This window comes from Lithobates pipiens, unplaced genomic scaffold (genome assembly GCF_037356315.1).
Source record: "Lithobates pipiens isolate NorthernLeopardFrog02 unplaced genomic scaffold, aLitPip1_a1.2 Scaffold_19, whole genome shotgun sequence".
NCBI classification, from domain to species: Eukaryota; Metazoa; Chordata; class Amphibia; order Anura; family Ranidae; genus Lithobates; species Lithobates pipiens.
Genome location: NW_027507764.1, coordinates 183,294,110 through 183,309,171, shown reverse-complemented (window position 1 = coordinate 183,309,171; position 15,062 = coordinate 183,294,110). Strand labels below are relative to the sequence as shown.

At 43.7% G+C, this 15,062-nt stretch overlaps 1 protein-coding gene across 3 annotated transcripts in view; it reads right to left on the bottom strand.

Annotated features, from left to right (window-relative positions):
• The window catches only part of CMBL (carboxymethylenebutenolidase homolog), a 34,099-nt gene extending 19,552 nt beyond the window's left edge, over positions 1-14,547 (bottom strand). Inside the window, exon 1 of one of the 3 annotated variants that reach the window (XM_077491545.1) lies at positions 14,402-14,547. The gene's annotated coding sequence lies outside the window, so the exon portion shown is untranslated. Of the gene's footprint in view, positions 1-2,980; positions 3,140-14,326; positions 14,349-14,401 lie in introns of those variants that run through there. The other 2 variants (XM_077491546.1, XM_077491544.1) reach the window with 2 other exon arrangements.
• Between the last annotated feature and the right edge of the window lie 515 nt (positions 14,548-15,062).

Sequence of the window (15,062 nt, the reverse complement as noted above, 5' to 3'; positions counted from 1 at the left end):
AACAGTCTCTAGGGACCCTACAACTCAAGTCCCCCTATAATCTATAACCTAAGCGGCGTGAAATTTATTTACTTTTTTATATAAAAAATCTTTATGTTACGAAAATTCTCGTATGACAGAATAAAAATTGATGTAATGTGTTGTAGTGAATTTGTATTGTATTTTCGAATGACAACTGTATTGATTTAATGAAAATCGTATGATTTGGTATCGTAGAAGAAAATTGTTTGTGCTTGTCTGATCGTATAATATCAGATGAACTGTTGTGATTTGCAAGCTATGTACTAGTGATCAAATTATCATACAATCGATTCAAAAGCAGTATTATTCGTACGATTTTCTGATCGTGTGTACGGGCTGTAGCCTCCCTGGCAGTATTCCCGAGTCTGGCTCAGAGTAAGATTTAAATACCATAAGCGGATCCATGGAGGGGTTTACTTACCTTGTCCCCTGGATCCAGCGATGTCCCCCCCTCTGCACAAGCAGCTCATCCTCCGCTCGATCTGTCACATCGCCGGGCTCCATTCCCTGCGAGCATTGCGATGCACGGGGATGGAGTTCGGCGCCAAATTCAAAAAGTTAAATACACAGTATAGATACAGTATACTATAATCTTACAGATGACAGTACTGTATCAAATAATTACACATCCCCTTTGTCCCTAGTGGTTTGTCCAGTGTCCTGCATGCAGTTTTATATTATAAATACTGTTCTTTATGCCTGGAAACTGGAGATTGTCCATAGCAACCAAAAAGTGTCCGTTTACGTCAAAAGTGGTTATAGACCAGCTAGAAAACAGCGATAATAAATTAGAATCACTCGCAGAATTGAGCGATAGTACTTTGTGGGGAAATTCATCATAAAACACTAAAAGTAATGACAATTCTGCAACTCAGCATATTTCAGTGTTTTTGATTTGATTACATTATTGAATAATTTTTATTATTGTTATATTATTATTTGTTATAATTATTTATAGTTATTTATTTTATTCTAAAATCTGAAATAATCATACCGCCAGGGAGGTTAAGAGATGGGCTGTCCAGCATAAACAACACACTGTTTACATTTGTGATTGTTGTGATTGATCCTCATGCTGCTCGGATTGTGGTGTATACTGTGCATTTGATTTTTTCCCACATGAGGACCGACTAAGTTTAATCACAGCCATTAACAAGCGGGCTGGCAATACGAAGGTGATTTCTGCAGAACTTATAAATAGCATTACAGTAAAAGCACCCACCACTTTGCTCTTAACCAGTTCCCGACTGGCGCACAATGATGTACTTCGGCAGAATGGCATGGACAGGCAAACTGGCATACAGGTACGTCCAGTTAAAATTGTGCCCTGCCATCGCGTGCGCGCCGCCAGCGGCATGCACACGTGCCGGTTGGGACCCCCGTGAGTCCAGTTGCGGATCCTGTGGACTGGATCGCCACGGGGATACCCTCGATCGTCTCATGGGGAGGCTACACGGGGAGATGCTGATGTAAACAGCATCTCCCCGTTCTGCCTAGCAATAAGTGACACTGATCTTTGCTCCTTGTAAATGGAGCAGAGATCAGTGTTCACTAACACACAGCCCAGCCCCCCACAGTTAGTAAAACGCCCCTAGGATACACTTAACCCCTACACTGCCACTCCCTGGTTAACCCCTTCACTGCCAGTGTAATTTACACAGGAATCAGTGCTTTGTATAGCACTGATTGCTGTATAAATGACAATAGTGCCAAAAATGTGTCAAAAATGTCCGATGTGTCTGCCATAATGTCGCAGTCACAATAAAAATCTCTGATCGCCGCCATTACTAGTAAAAAAAAAAATATTAATAAAAATGCCATAAAACTAGCCACTATTTGTAAACGCTATAAATTTTGCGCAAACCAATCAATAATCGCTTATTGCGATTTTTTTTACCAAAAATATGTAGAAGAATACGTATCGGCCTAAACTGAGGAAAAAACGTTTTTTATATATTTGAGGGATATTTATTATAGCAAAAAGTAAAAAATAATGCGTTTTTTTCAAAATTGTCGCTCTTTTTTTATTTATAGCGCAAAAAATAAAACCCGTAGGGGTGATCAAATACCACCAAAAGAAAGCTCTATTTGTGGGAAAAAAAGGACGACAATTTTGTTTGGGAGCCACGTGGTATGACCGCGCAATTGTCAGTTAAAGCGACGCAGTGCCGAATCGCAAAAAGTGGTCTGGTCTTAAGCCAGCAAAATGGTCCGGTCTGAAAGTGGTTAATAAACGTTCAGCGATAGGGAAGTGGTTATGCTCCGTTGGTATGACAGTTACTTGTCTATTACACCTCGAATAATTATGTCTTCATGATTATGATCTAATCATTCTATACTTTTGTGGCTGCATGTTCTCATTTTCTGCCTTTAGTAATTTCTGCATGAATGACTTATTCATACTGTAGGGGATCTCTGTATACATGTAGTCATGTTTAACCGGGCATCCCTTTAAAAAGTTGATCAACTGATCAAGTGACCACTGTGACTGGCTATTACAGTGGTCACATGATCAGGAGCTGGTCGCGCTGGCTACCGATAAAAAGGGAGGACCAAGAGCTGTGTTTTACAACTCTGTCTCTGTGCTGGGAGTGCGCAGTGAGCAAGCACTCAGCACAGAAACATTGTCTGTCCAGCGTCACGTATGTGCGACGTGTGGGCATTGAAGCCCACGCTTTTGCTGCTGCATAAATATGTTAGTATAATCATGTAACAATATGCATGATCATATTTCTGCATTCTGACCACAATAATCAGTTTCTGGTTAATGTAACCGAAAAGTTAATCATTACAGCAGTCATTTTTGTGAGTTTATTTTATGTTTAGTACTATTTATTTTCTGATGGGCTATTTAATTAGACATCACATAGTAAGCTCCATGGTGTGCATAAATGCTATATACTAATGCTGCACTATAAGAAGAATATATGCATTTTTTTTTAAAGGATCTCTCTCTTACCTTCTCAGTTGGCCGTTCGATGTCCTTTAGTGAAAATATCTGTCTTCTTCTGATAATGAACAACTGCCTGCTTATTTTTATTAGGATGAACCCGCCTACAATCTATTCAATAAAGTTGCGTTGTAGTTAAAAGGCAAATAAAGCAAGAACAAAAAAAAAAAAAAGTCAGAATGATAACCAAAACAAATATGCTTCAGAAATAGTAAAAAGTAAGCGTGAGTGGCTATTGCATGTCAGAATGACTTGACAACTTTTCCCCCAGCTCATATCTTCTTTGCAGTGTCATTGAAATACATGGCTTACACATTAAACTCAAGTGTAGCTTTTACACAGACCAGATTTTCAAGTTTTGGTATGTGTTACATAACTTGAATGATTAGTTTTCATACCGTTTCCTATCAACATACGTTTACGCAATTACCACACTTTTATTTAATAGTTTATATTTAATTTTAATAGTTTATAAAATAATGTCTTGGAGTTATGTTTTTATATATAAACAAACATTTGTAATAATGTGCAAAATTCACGGTGTGGTTTTTATATACATAGCAGTGCTCACATTTTTTTTCCTATTATATATATTGTATCTCTGCAACCTAGCCATTAGACTCTTGGGTCTGACATACTTAATGTACTGCTACTCCATCAATTTCCCTATAATCATTTTATGATTTATTACTATTGTTGTCAAGCATACCTTCCCTTGTTGAGTGACATGTTATTTGCTTAACTTTATCCTTTTCCGCCGTCATGGCCTAAATGTTTATCCAGGAGCCACAAAAAGTTGCGGGGTCCAAATATAGACACTACTTTTATTCCCATATGTGTAAACATACTCCCACCCAAATTTCCCCAAACCTTGCTCAGATTAAGATCCAGCAACAGGGTCTCATCTTCACCTTATATTGTCCCCCTCAAGGCCACAGCCACCTAGTATCCCTATGTTCTATATCACCTCGCAGCGGACAGTAATATACCATGACGTTAATGTGCGTTCTACTACACTTCACTGCTGACTCCTCTTTGGAATCCCTTAGATTCACCTCTGGACAGGTTAGCGGGTTCTTCTCTGTCTCCAGAATGCTCTATCCTAACTTTTATCCCATTCTCATTACCATCTTCTCTGCTACCCTTCCTACTCCTACCCCTCCCTTAGCTCTCTTCTTCTCTACTTGAGCCTCACTTTTAAGGCCATCAGTTGAGACTAAACTAGTTGATATTAATTTGCACTGACATGGGGCAGGATTGCTTTCTAATTACTGATAGATTTCCGCTAGTGTCTTGGCTTTCCATGCCTTTTTGCACCTCCCTTTCTTCATGTGTTCAATACTTTTTTCCCTGTGTCATTCCATTTTATTACAAATAACCTCATTTCTGAAATTATTTGTTTTGGTTTCTTTGTATGTATGAATTGCATTGATTGTTACCGACATCTGGTGAAAATTTCATGTCAATAGCACCTTTTGAAATAGATTTACCTGGAAAAATTGTGATGTTCTCAATACTTATTTTACCCGCTGTGTAAATACTATATTATATTTATGGTCGAAGCCCTTCAACTGGGATGGATGTGAACAACATAAACATGTCACAAGACTTACAACATGAAATGGACCAGACATGTGACCTGGTCTGCTGGTCAGTATACCTAAAAATGGGGCATACCCAAGATAAGTAATAGATGTTTGTGGAGATATATGGTATATTGCACACAGGAACCAACAAAGACCACAGATGAGTGGGCTGCTTAAATACCCCCCCGGATTCCTCCCATAAATTCAGGACACCATACTGGCCTTTTTATTTATGGTTGAAGCCCTTCAACAAGGATGGATGTGAACCACATAAACATGTCACAAGACTTACAACATGACATGGACCCGAACTGTGCCCTGGTCTTCTAGTCGTTTTACCAAAAAAGGGGCAAAAACATTCAGGTAGGGGTGAAAGTGCTTTATTGGTTTAGTGTTATTTACTGAGCAACTCTGGTAAATGCTTGCGACATTTCTACCTGAGGATTCGGGATGTACCGAAAAATGGTGACACATTAAAAAAAAAAAAAAAAAAAAATTATATATATATATATATATATATATATATATATATATATATATATATATATATATATATATATATATATATATATATATATATATATATAAAATATTTCTGTGTTGCGTTTGTTAAAATATGATTTTTTTTTATATTAATCAGAGCTGGAACATGCAGAAGAGTTGGTGGAGTGGATAACAAAGCCATCCTCATCCCCATCCTCCATCACCCAGGCTCAAATTAGTTTGCCTTCCAATGCAGCTGCCAAAGTGGCCTATTCTGCAGGCTGCTTGTTCACTGTCACTCCTTCCGTAGCCCCACCATCATGCACAGAGGAGTCCCCAGAATTATTTGACCACAGTGTTGGGTACATGCTACTGTAGAATGCGCAGCGATTTGAAGCCTCCAATGTTGGTTCCCAGGTTGAGGAAGGGAGTAACGTGAGCCTAGAGAGACGGGGTGCCCAAGAAGGACAAGAAGCTGGCAGTCATGTTCCCCCAGTAGAAGCATACTGTCAAGTTTACTCCAGTGACGAGGATGGAGGGGATGATGAGGTCACTAATTGTACTTGGGTGCCTGAGAAGAGGAGGAAGCACAACTCCAATGAGGCAGAATATCATCATTGCATTACACCGCAGAGCTCCGCAGGTGCAGACTGCTGCTGACTTTTAAAAGTTCCTTGGTGTGGGCCTTTTTCGACACGGGTGCAGCAGATCACATTGTTCCTGTTTGCAACCTATGTCTGAAGCGGATCAAGCGTGGCCAGAGCAGCAGCCGCTTGGGCACCACATGCTTGACCAGACATATGACGACCTGCCATGCAGCCCGTTGGCAACAGCACTTGAAAAACTCACATCAAAGAAAAAGGTGGACTTCTCCTTGCTCCTCATCTGGGATCTCCAACCCTAACTATACCTCCAGTCCTCTCAAAAACCTGCACTGAGAGGAATGAAGGTATAGCAATAGGTGTCCCAAATACTTGCAGCCAATCTGCTAGCAGTACACCACAATCTGATTTTAGCAGGCAAATTTCCCTACCCCAGTTGCTGAGGCATAAAAAGAAATTCGGTCCCAGCCATCCACATGCTCAGCATCTAAATGCTAGCTTGGCCAAATTGCTAGCACTGCAACTGCTGCCTTTTCAGCTGGTAGACTCTGCCCTCTTTTGTGAATTTGTGGAATGTGCTGTGCCTCAGTGGCAGGTTCCAAAATGCCATTTATTTTCATGGAAAGCCATTCCGGCTCTCTCTATCGGCATGTGGAGGGCAAAGTTTTGGCCTCGTTGGACAGGGATGTCAGCAGTACGGTGCATATTATTGCTGACTCGTGGTCCAGCAGGCATGGGCAGGGATGTTACCTTTGGTGCACTGGGCAACTGCTGGCAGCTGGGAAGGATGCAGGACAGGGTTCAATGTTGTTGGAGCTTGTTCTACCACCACGCCTCCAAAATGCTAGTGGTGATTCTGCCACAGTTCTCTCCACCCCCTCCTCTTCTTCCTCCTCTCTGGCCTCTTCTACAGATTTGTCCTCTGAACCAGCGGTGCTCCGTAAGTGTTCAAGGGGCTACACAAGCAGTCAGGCTAAAAGATGCCATGCGGTGCTTGAGTTGGTCTGCCTAGGGGACAGGAGCCACACTGGGGCAGAGATTCTGTCAGCTCTGCAGGGGCAGGCTCAGAGGTGATTGATGCCATGCCAGCTTCAGCCAGGAATGCTTGTATGCGACAATGGCACCAACCTCCTCTCTGCCCTCCATGAATACCCGTGCGAGTATGGCACCAGGACAGGGTGAGGAAGCTTGGCTTCTTTTAACCACGCCAGTGCGTACTGATCAAGGATGTATGCACTATCCTGTCACCATTTGAGGATGCCACAAGGATGGTGAGCAGCAACAATGCATGCATCAGTGATACTGTCCCTCTAGTCTTCCTTTTGGAGCACATACTTCGTTGAATCATGGACAGGGCACTTGAGGCAGAACAGCGGGAGGAAGAGGAGGACTTCCTTACCTCTCAAGGCCCCATTTATCCAGATAGCATTCCTGCGGGCCCAGCAAAAACAAAGGAAGAAGAGGATTGTGTCAGTATGGATGTAGAGGATAAAACTCAGTCTATAAGGGATAGTTTTCAGACCCCGGAAACCCAAGGAGTTGTAGGTGGCTGGGAGGAGGTAGTTACAGATAATGTGATCCTTAGTGACCCAGAGGACTCAGAATCGAATGCCTCTGCAAACTTACCCTGCATAGCCTCCCCGATTCTGCAAAGCCTGCGAAAGGACCCTAGGATTCGTGGTATTAAGGAGAGAGATCATTACTGGCTGGCAACCCTTCTTCATTCACGTTACAAGGGTAAAGTTGCAGAATTCATCTTGCCTTTGCAGAGGGAGCAGAGGATGAAACATCTTAAGGAGGCCTCAAAGAAAGGTTGTGCAATGCATTTCCAGACCCTGGGTGGTTACAATTTCCTGGTGCTGGACAACGTGTTGCTGAGGCTTTGTTCAGTCAGAGGAAGGGTGAGAAGGTGGCCAGCTGACCGATGCCTTTGAACAATTTTTCAGTCCTCCGCGACAAGGTCTGATTGGTTCAAGCAACCATCACAAGAGTCTGCATTACATGGTGCAGAAATATCTAGGGGCAAGAGCAGACTTGGAGACCTTTCCAACAGAGCATCAACTGGGTTACTGGGTCTTGAGGATGGACCACTGGCCAGAACTTGCTCAATATGAAATTGAGCTACTGGCCTGTCCTGCATCCAGCATGCTTTCTGAACGCACATTCAGTGCTGCCGGAAGGTTTGTAATGGATCAAAGAGTGCGCCTGTCTACAGACTCCATTGATAGGCTCACATTCATAAAAAAGAATCAGTCTTGGACCAGCAGCTATCAAGCACCTGATGCTGATGTAACTGATTGAATTTGCTATGGATGTGGGATCCATTGAAGACTGCCTATACTGACTATCCTATTCCTCCTCAATCTTGATGATGCTAGCTTCCAACAATATTTTTGTATTAGGGCACCACCACCACCCAAGGCCCAAGTTTTCTGCCCCTGTTTAACAGGGGCATGTAGTTAACATTTTTAACCTAATATTTCACAGCGGGGCCAATTCCGGCACCCAAAAAGAGTATCTCTGAGGAGTTACAGTGCTGTGGCACTAAAACCACCACCACCAGGCACCATTTTTCTGCCCTTGTTTAACAGGGGCATGTAATTACAATTTTTGATATACTATGGAACAGCAGGGCCAGTTCCTGCGCCCACCAAGGTTAACTGTGAGGGATTAAAGTGTTTTGGTACCACCACCACCAAAGGCCCAATTTTTCTGCCCCTGTTTAATGGGGGCATAGAATTACAATTTTTGATATAGTATTTCAAAGCAGGGCCCATTTCTGCACCCACTAAGAGTAAGTGTGAGGGCTTACAGTGTTCTGGTACCACCAACACCTACTGCACCACTGCAGAGTATATAGGGCAGGCCATATACCATATATACAGTTGTTCAGAGTATATAGAGCCTGGGGGCCTGGGGGACCCTCAAGCCATTTTTTTTAATCTGGGTGCGGGGTTCCCCTTAATATCCATACCAGACCCTAAGGGTCTGGCAATGGACTGGAGGGGGGCACATGCTGTTTTTTTTTCAATGATTTACATCTATATTGCTGGGACCTGACAATACATTACAGCCGCAAGTATTTTTAAATGATATTTTTTCCTTTAGAAATGTAATTTTGCTGTAGTATTGTTCTAAACATAGGAAAAATGCGCTACTTTACAGGCATACTAAGGACACCCCCCAGGCACAATATTTAAAGGAATGTTTCATTTTTACTGTTTCACTTTAAGTATTATTAAAATTGCTGCTCCCTCAAAAAATCATTTTTTAAAACATTTTTTTGCATTGATGCATGTCCCCTGTGGCAGACCCGGGTCCCCAAACACTTTTTATGACAATAACTTGTATATAAGCCTTAAAAATGAGCACTTTTGATTTTTCATGTTTGTGTCCCATAGACTTTAATGGTGTTCTCATGTTTGGGGGGGGGGGGGGGGGTGTTCGGCTCATCCCTAGTGGTGTGTTGTGTAGCTTGTGCTAGGTAAAAATGCTACATAAGCCGTTTAGGAAACACAAGGCTGCAGAGGGTTCTGGTGGCCAGAAGGAAGTATGCAGCTTACCTTTCTGGGCCAGAAACAATGAGTGGGAGTCTCTTGCTAAATAATTTGTAAAGTATGCTTCTCCCTTGACTATGCCTATGGGGTGATAAAATCTCAGATCATTTTGTAGATTTTAGCCTTATAGGGTTTGATTTAAGTAAAAAAAAGAGAAGAGGACAGTGTCCACAGTAAGTCGGTTCTTCCTACATGCTATATATACTGAAACACATGGAAGGGAGAAGGCAGAGGTGGAAGTTAAGGTATTAAAAGACCAGCTAGCAGTTGCTTTGGAGTGTTCGCTCAACTGCTAGTAGGGTTGATGATTTGCAAAAGCGGTGTGCAGCCCCTTATGACCAAATCAATTAATGCCTTAACAAAAAAGGAAGGGGTGTAAACCTGTTAGTAAAGCCAGGGTATGTGCCATTGTCACATCCCAAAACTGGAATTGTGAGGATGAGAAAAAGTGTTATTCATGTTATGGATTTTACAATAAAGAGATTCATCACTACCTCGGTGTGCAGCCATGGATTCCTTTTATCCAAATTGCACAGCCAGCGAGCCGAGGCTAGCACCTCTGGGAAGAGTCCATTCCCCAGCCTACCTGGGTCCATCACTCACCAGGAGTGGTATTTTCTTTTCCTATTTTTTCTTGATGACCTTGGCCAACTGGGCCCACAAGCAATCTGGGCATTTGGGGCAGAAAGCAACATATGAAAGGGCACAGCAGAGAGGATTGCCTATTTACATGTACATGATAAAGACTAAATTAGGGAACTGTACAGTGTGTGGAGAGTTGCGACAATGGTCATTGCAAAAGTACTCCACTGGGTCGATTTAGAGGGGTGAGAGGCCTGCAGAGATCTGGCAGATTGACTTCACCAGTCCCCTGCCCCAGGAAATAATGGACGGAGATATTGTTGCACTGCAGTGGACACCTATTCAGGACTTAAGCTTGTTCATCCTTGCAAATGTGCAGATCAAGCCTCAAAGCTTCAACTGCTCCAGAAACCTGTCATTGCTTATGGTTGTCCCAAACAAGTCCAAAGTGATAACGGCTCAACTTCACCGGATCAACAGTACAGCAGTGGGCCAACGATTCTGGAGTGTACTGGTTGTACATGTTGTTAAATTCTAGGCTAATAGCTGTTGTTAAATTCTAGGCTAATAGCCAAAAGCACACCATATGAGTGGATGGTAGGGGCTGGGGCACAGATTCCACAGCTGGAGTGCAGATTTCAGTATTTATGTAAGGTTCCTGAAAGAACAGGGCTTAACAGATACCATGTTACTACTTCCCATGACATAGAAACCAAGAGTGACGTATCTAAAGCTGAAGCCTACCTATGAATGAGAGGGAATCAGGCAGGAAGGTTTGAAGTTATATTTGCATTGGCAGATGAGCTTCAAGACAGTACTACATAACATCAAACCTTCCAAAATAAACAGCAGTGATCTTCTGGGAAATATCAGTATACTTCCTCTCTTCCCTATTGATGTTCTTTGGGAGGGTCAGAAGTGGATAAAGGCAGGTGGCAAAGTATTGGTCAGATTTCCAGGCAAGAATCCAGAGAAGAGATTGTAGCTGGAGGGCCGGGACCTACTGTTTATGTATTATAAAAAGGAAAAAATAATCCGCTTTGTTTTCCACTCCGATTTGATCCATAGGAAGACGAGAGAAAAGTGGTTACATGATTGACAGAATGATGGAAGACCACAAGAGCTGTGGAGAACAAGGCCTTTTATGTATTGCCTGGACTTGTTTCTAAAGAACTTTAGAATGGACTTTCTAATAGACATGTGCATTTGGTTTCGTCTGAATGCATTTTTGTCCGAATTTCGGGTATTTTCGTTATTGTTTTAATAAACGATAATAAATGTGCAGAATCCGAAAACCGAAAGATCCGACATAAATAAATGCTTTTCATTGTGACAACAGTACAATATAGATAGGAGATTCGACATGACGCTGACAATACTCCCCTTCCACCACCTTCCAGGTACTACTAGCCTTTTGTCATCTAACAGTGAGGTCTTCTGTGAGGCTCAGGTTGGACAACACAACCGTGGTGGCCTACATAAGGAGCCAGGCCGGAACACGCAGCAGGTCCCTGCTACGGGATGTAGAGCCAATTATAAGCTGGGGTCAGAAGAACTTGTCCAACATTTCAGCAGTCTGCATACCTGGGATCCAGAATGTTCAGGCAGATTTCCTTTCTCATGTTCTGATGGACAAAAAGGAGTGGGATCTCCACAAAGACGTGTTCAAGTGGCTCATAACCCTGGGGGTTTCGCCATAGGTCAACACCTAGCCTCTCCATGCAACAACAAGTTGGCAAAGTACTATTCGAGGTTCTGAGACCCTCATGCCTATGGGATAGATGCCTCCACGGATCAATGGAGGTTCCACAGAGCTTATGTCTTTCCTACGGTGCCTGTGATTTTCCAGTTCCTACAGAGACTCAGAACAGAGAGGGTGGAAGTGGTAGCAATAATGCCTTTCTGGCCCAACAGGCCATGTTTTCATCTCTTGACACTCCTCAGCTATTGGGACTCGGTTCCCCTGCCACTCGGACCAGACCTACTGTCTCAGGGCATGACCCTCTCACCTGCACCTCAGAGCTTGGTTCTTGAGAGGGGAAGGCTCGAGGCTCTAGGCTGCCAGGAAGAGGTCATCCCTACCCTCCTGTAGGCTAGAAGAAGGAGCACCAACAGGGTCTGTGAGCGATATGGGCCAGATTCTCAGAGCACATGTCTTCCAGGACCAACTCACGTAGTGCCCCTGCAGCGCAGGACATTCTAAGCTTCCTGCAAACAGGCCTAGGCCTGACCCTATCAGTTAACTCCCTCCGGGTATAGGTATCAGCCATCTCAGCATTCACAGGTGTATCTTGAGCCAAGCACGGACCGTCCACCAATTGTGTACGGTGAGTTATTTCCCACACGTATGCTGCCATGGAGTCTGTCAGGAAAACTGAAAATTTCCTATCAAATACTTAACCATAATTTTCCTTTCCTGATAAACTCCATGGCAGCAGGAGTTCCCTCCCAATGCCTGGAGTAGGCTAGTCACAGAACATGGCCCTTGGCTCAGAGCAAAGATTTATGGGAGAGGCGTCCTATAGGGTAGGGATGGAGGCGAGGCTAACACACACATATGCTGCCTTGGAGTCTGTCAGGAAAGGAAAATTACGGTAAGCATTTGATAGGAAATTTTCCGATATTTTTTATTTTTTTTTAAGGGTGGAATAATGCTGCACTGTGTTGAATGAAGATGGCTGACAACTGGTACACAGGAGAAGATGCTGGCGCAGGACCATTGGAAAGGTGAGTATTTATCCCTTTAGTTTCGCTAGATTTACTATATTTAATACTAGAGGGATCCAAAAAACGAATACAGTCTGTGCTTTCAGGACCCTGAATGTCAGCTAGATTACTATAACACAAAGCTCATGCAGGTTTGCCTCAAATCACCACTGACACAGAGAAAGTTCTTAAAGTGGACCCCTTCACTAAGTATCACATCAGTATGCAGCTCTGCATGCTGCCATGAAATTATCTTAAATGCATTACAAGTCCACCTTTTGGAGCATGTTACACCCCGAGACTCCCCGAGACTCCCAAAATGAATGCACTTTTTTTCTGTAAAAATATGTACATTTATTATTTTTTCCCAAAAGGTAAACTTAGCCTTTAATAAAACAAAGTAAGAGTTGTATGTGATTCCACACAAAGGAATGTATAAGATAAATAAGAAATATAAGAGAGAGCTGCTGCCCCTCCATCTAAAGAGAAGAAGAGAAGAACAGAAGACGGTGACAGTGGCGACAGCGGCGACAGAAGACCGGGCCACCGCCTGTAAAAGAGCTAGAAGAAGGCGCGGTGGCCCGGCAAGAAGAACCGAAGAGGGGGACAAGACCCCCGAAGTCGGAAGAAGAGGGCGGCGGCGAAAAAGAAAGCCGGGCTCCTCCTCTAGCAAAAGAGCTAGCAGAAGATAGCGGAGGAGTTCGGCGAGAAGACCCCCGAAGACGGACATAAGACCCCCGGAGCTGTGCAATAAACTATTTTAACACTTGTGTGTTGTGTTTTATTTTTTACAGGTGAATGGGTAGGGGGACATTGTACCCCAAACTCATTCACATAGGGTGGGGGGGCTGGTATCCGGGGGCCCCCTTATTAAAGGGGGCTCCCGTATTCCGATAAGCCCCCTGCCCGCAGACCCCGACAACCAACGGCCAGGGTTGTCAGGAAGAGGCCCTTGTCCTCATCAACATGGGGACAAGGTGCTTTGGGGTGGGGGGCCCCCCTTCCCCGAGGCACTCCCCATGTTGAGGGCACACGGCCTGGCATGGCTCGGGGGAGGGCGCTCGCTCGTCCCCACCTTTCCTGGCGGGCTGGGTAGCGTGCTCTCGGACAAGGGTCTGATGTGGACCTGGGGGAGACCCCCACGCTGATTTTTTCGGCGTAGGGGTTCCCCTTTAAGTCCATACCAGGTGACGGGGCCAGCGAAGAGGCGTCGCTGGCCCCGGCTACCTGGAGACGCGTTCAAAATCAGCGGACTTTCCTCCGCGTGTGTGGGCGAGTCCGTTCATTTCAAAAGTACGGCGGATAGTCCGGCGAACTTAGTACGCAATATTAGTCCGCTGAAAAGGTGCTGTGTGTGCGCGAGTAGCCCGTTCGGAAAGTCCGGCGGACAGTCCGGCAGGAAGTCGGCTACATGTGTACGCGGCATTATTGTACCTTTAGTGGAAAAAACAGGGTCTATACATGCAATTTTTATTTAATGATTAACCTGTCCACTGTTAAAGGTATTCATACATATATAGTCCAAGTAACCCTTGTAACCCTTATTTCACAAATGCATCCTGGGAAGTCTACATAAATAGTGCCCTTTCTCCCTCAGATCACTGTCACATGTTCAAGGGAGCAGACCCAGAGTTCCAGGAAATATAGAGAAATGGATTAATCTGCCCTTAGTAAAAATGGCCACTGTGAGAAAAATAATTTATGCCAAAGAATAAAAGCCCTGCAATTATCTCAAAGTATCCTTTTGACTGCCCTTACTAAGCATTTCTATAGATGCCTTTGTTGTCATTTTTAAGCTAAGGGAGGGGTTGTAATGTTGGTTTCTTTATCTCCACTCACTGTATAAATACTGTTCCCCGTGCAGTCCAAGAGATCCTTCCTGTGAAGTCACACAAGGAAATTCCATAACAGTACCTTGTGACCAGGGAATCCAATAAATTTTTCACCAGCTCTTCTCTGTCCTGCTCAGCAATATGTCTCCGTCTGTGCACGCTGCTGTCCCTCTGACAGATACAGCATTCCCTGTGATTTCTCCAGGCTCAGCCTCACTCTCATTCCTCCCCATTCACCCTCCCTGGTCCCATTAACCCTTCTTTCTACAGAATGCACCTAATCCAAACTTCTTAGCACAAAAAACTTAGGGCCAGTTCACACAACATGCAGCCCAGTGCATTTTTTTATGCATCAAAAATGCATTGAAAGTACCGTAGGTTATATGGTTGTCAATGGCATAGTTCACACCAGTGCATGCAGTTCCAGTGTGTTCGAGTTACATAAAAAAAAAGTAGAACATGTTGCATTTCTCCTGCACTGGAGCGCTGTAAAACGCATCAAAAAGCGCACTGAAATGCACCCGAATGCACAAAAAGGCACTGGAACACACATGTCCTTATTTACAATAAAGAAACGCAGTCTGGATGCGTTCCGGATGCTTTTCTGCATGCACGTTTCCAGTGCATTTTTGATGCAGTCAAGTGCATTTCCCCCCTATTTTTTCTTAACCTTAAATAAGGACAAGTGTGTTCCAGTGCATTTTTGATGCATTTTACAGCATTCCAGTACAGTCCAGTGTAGA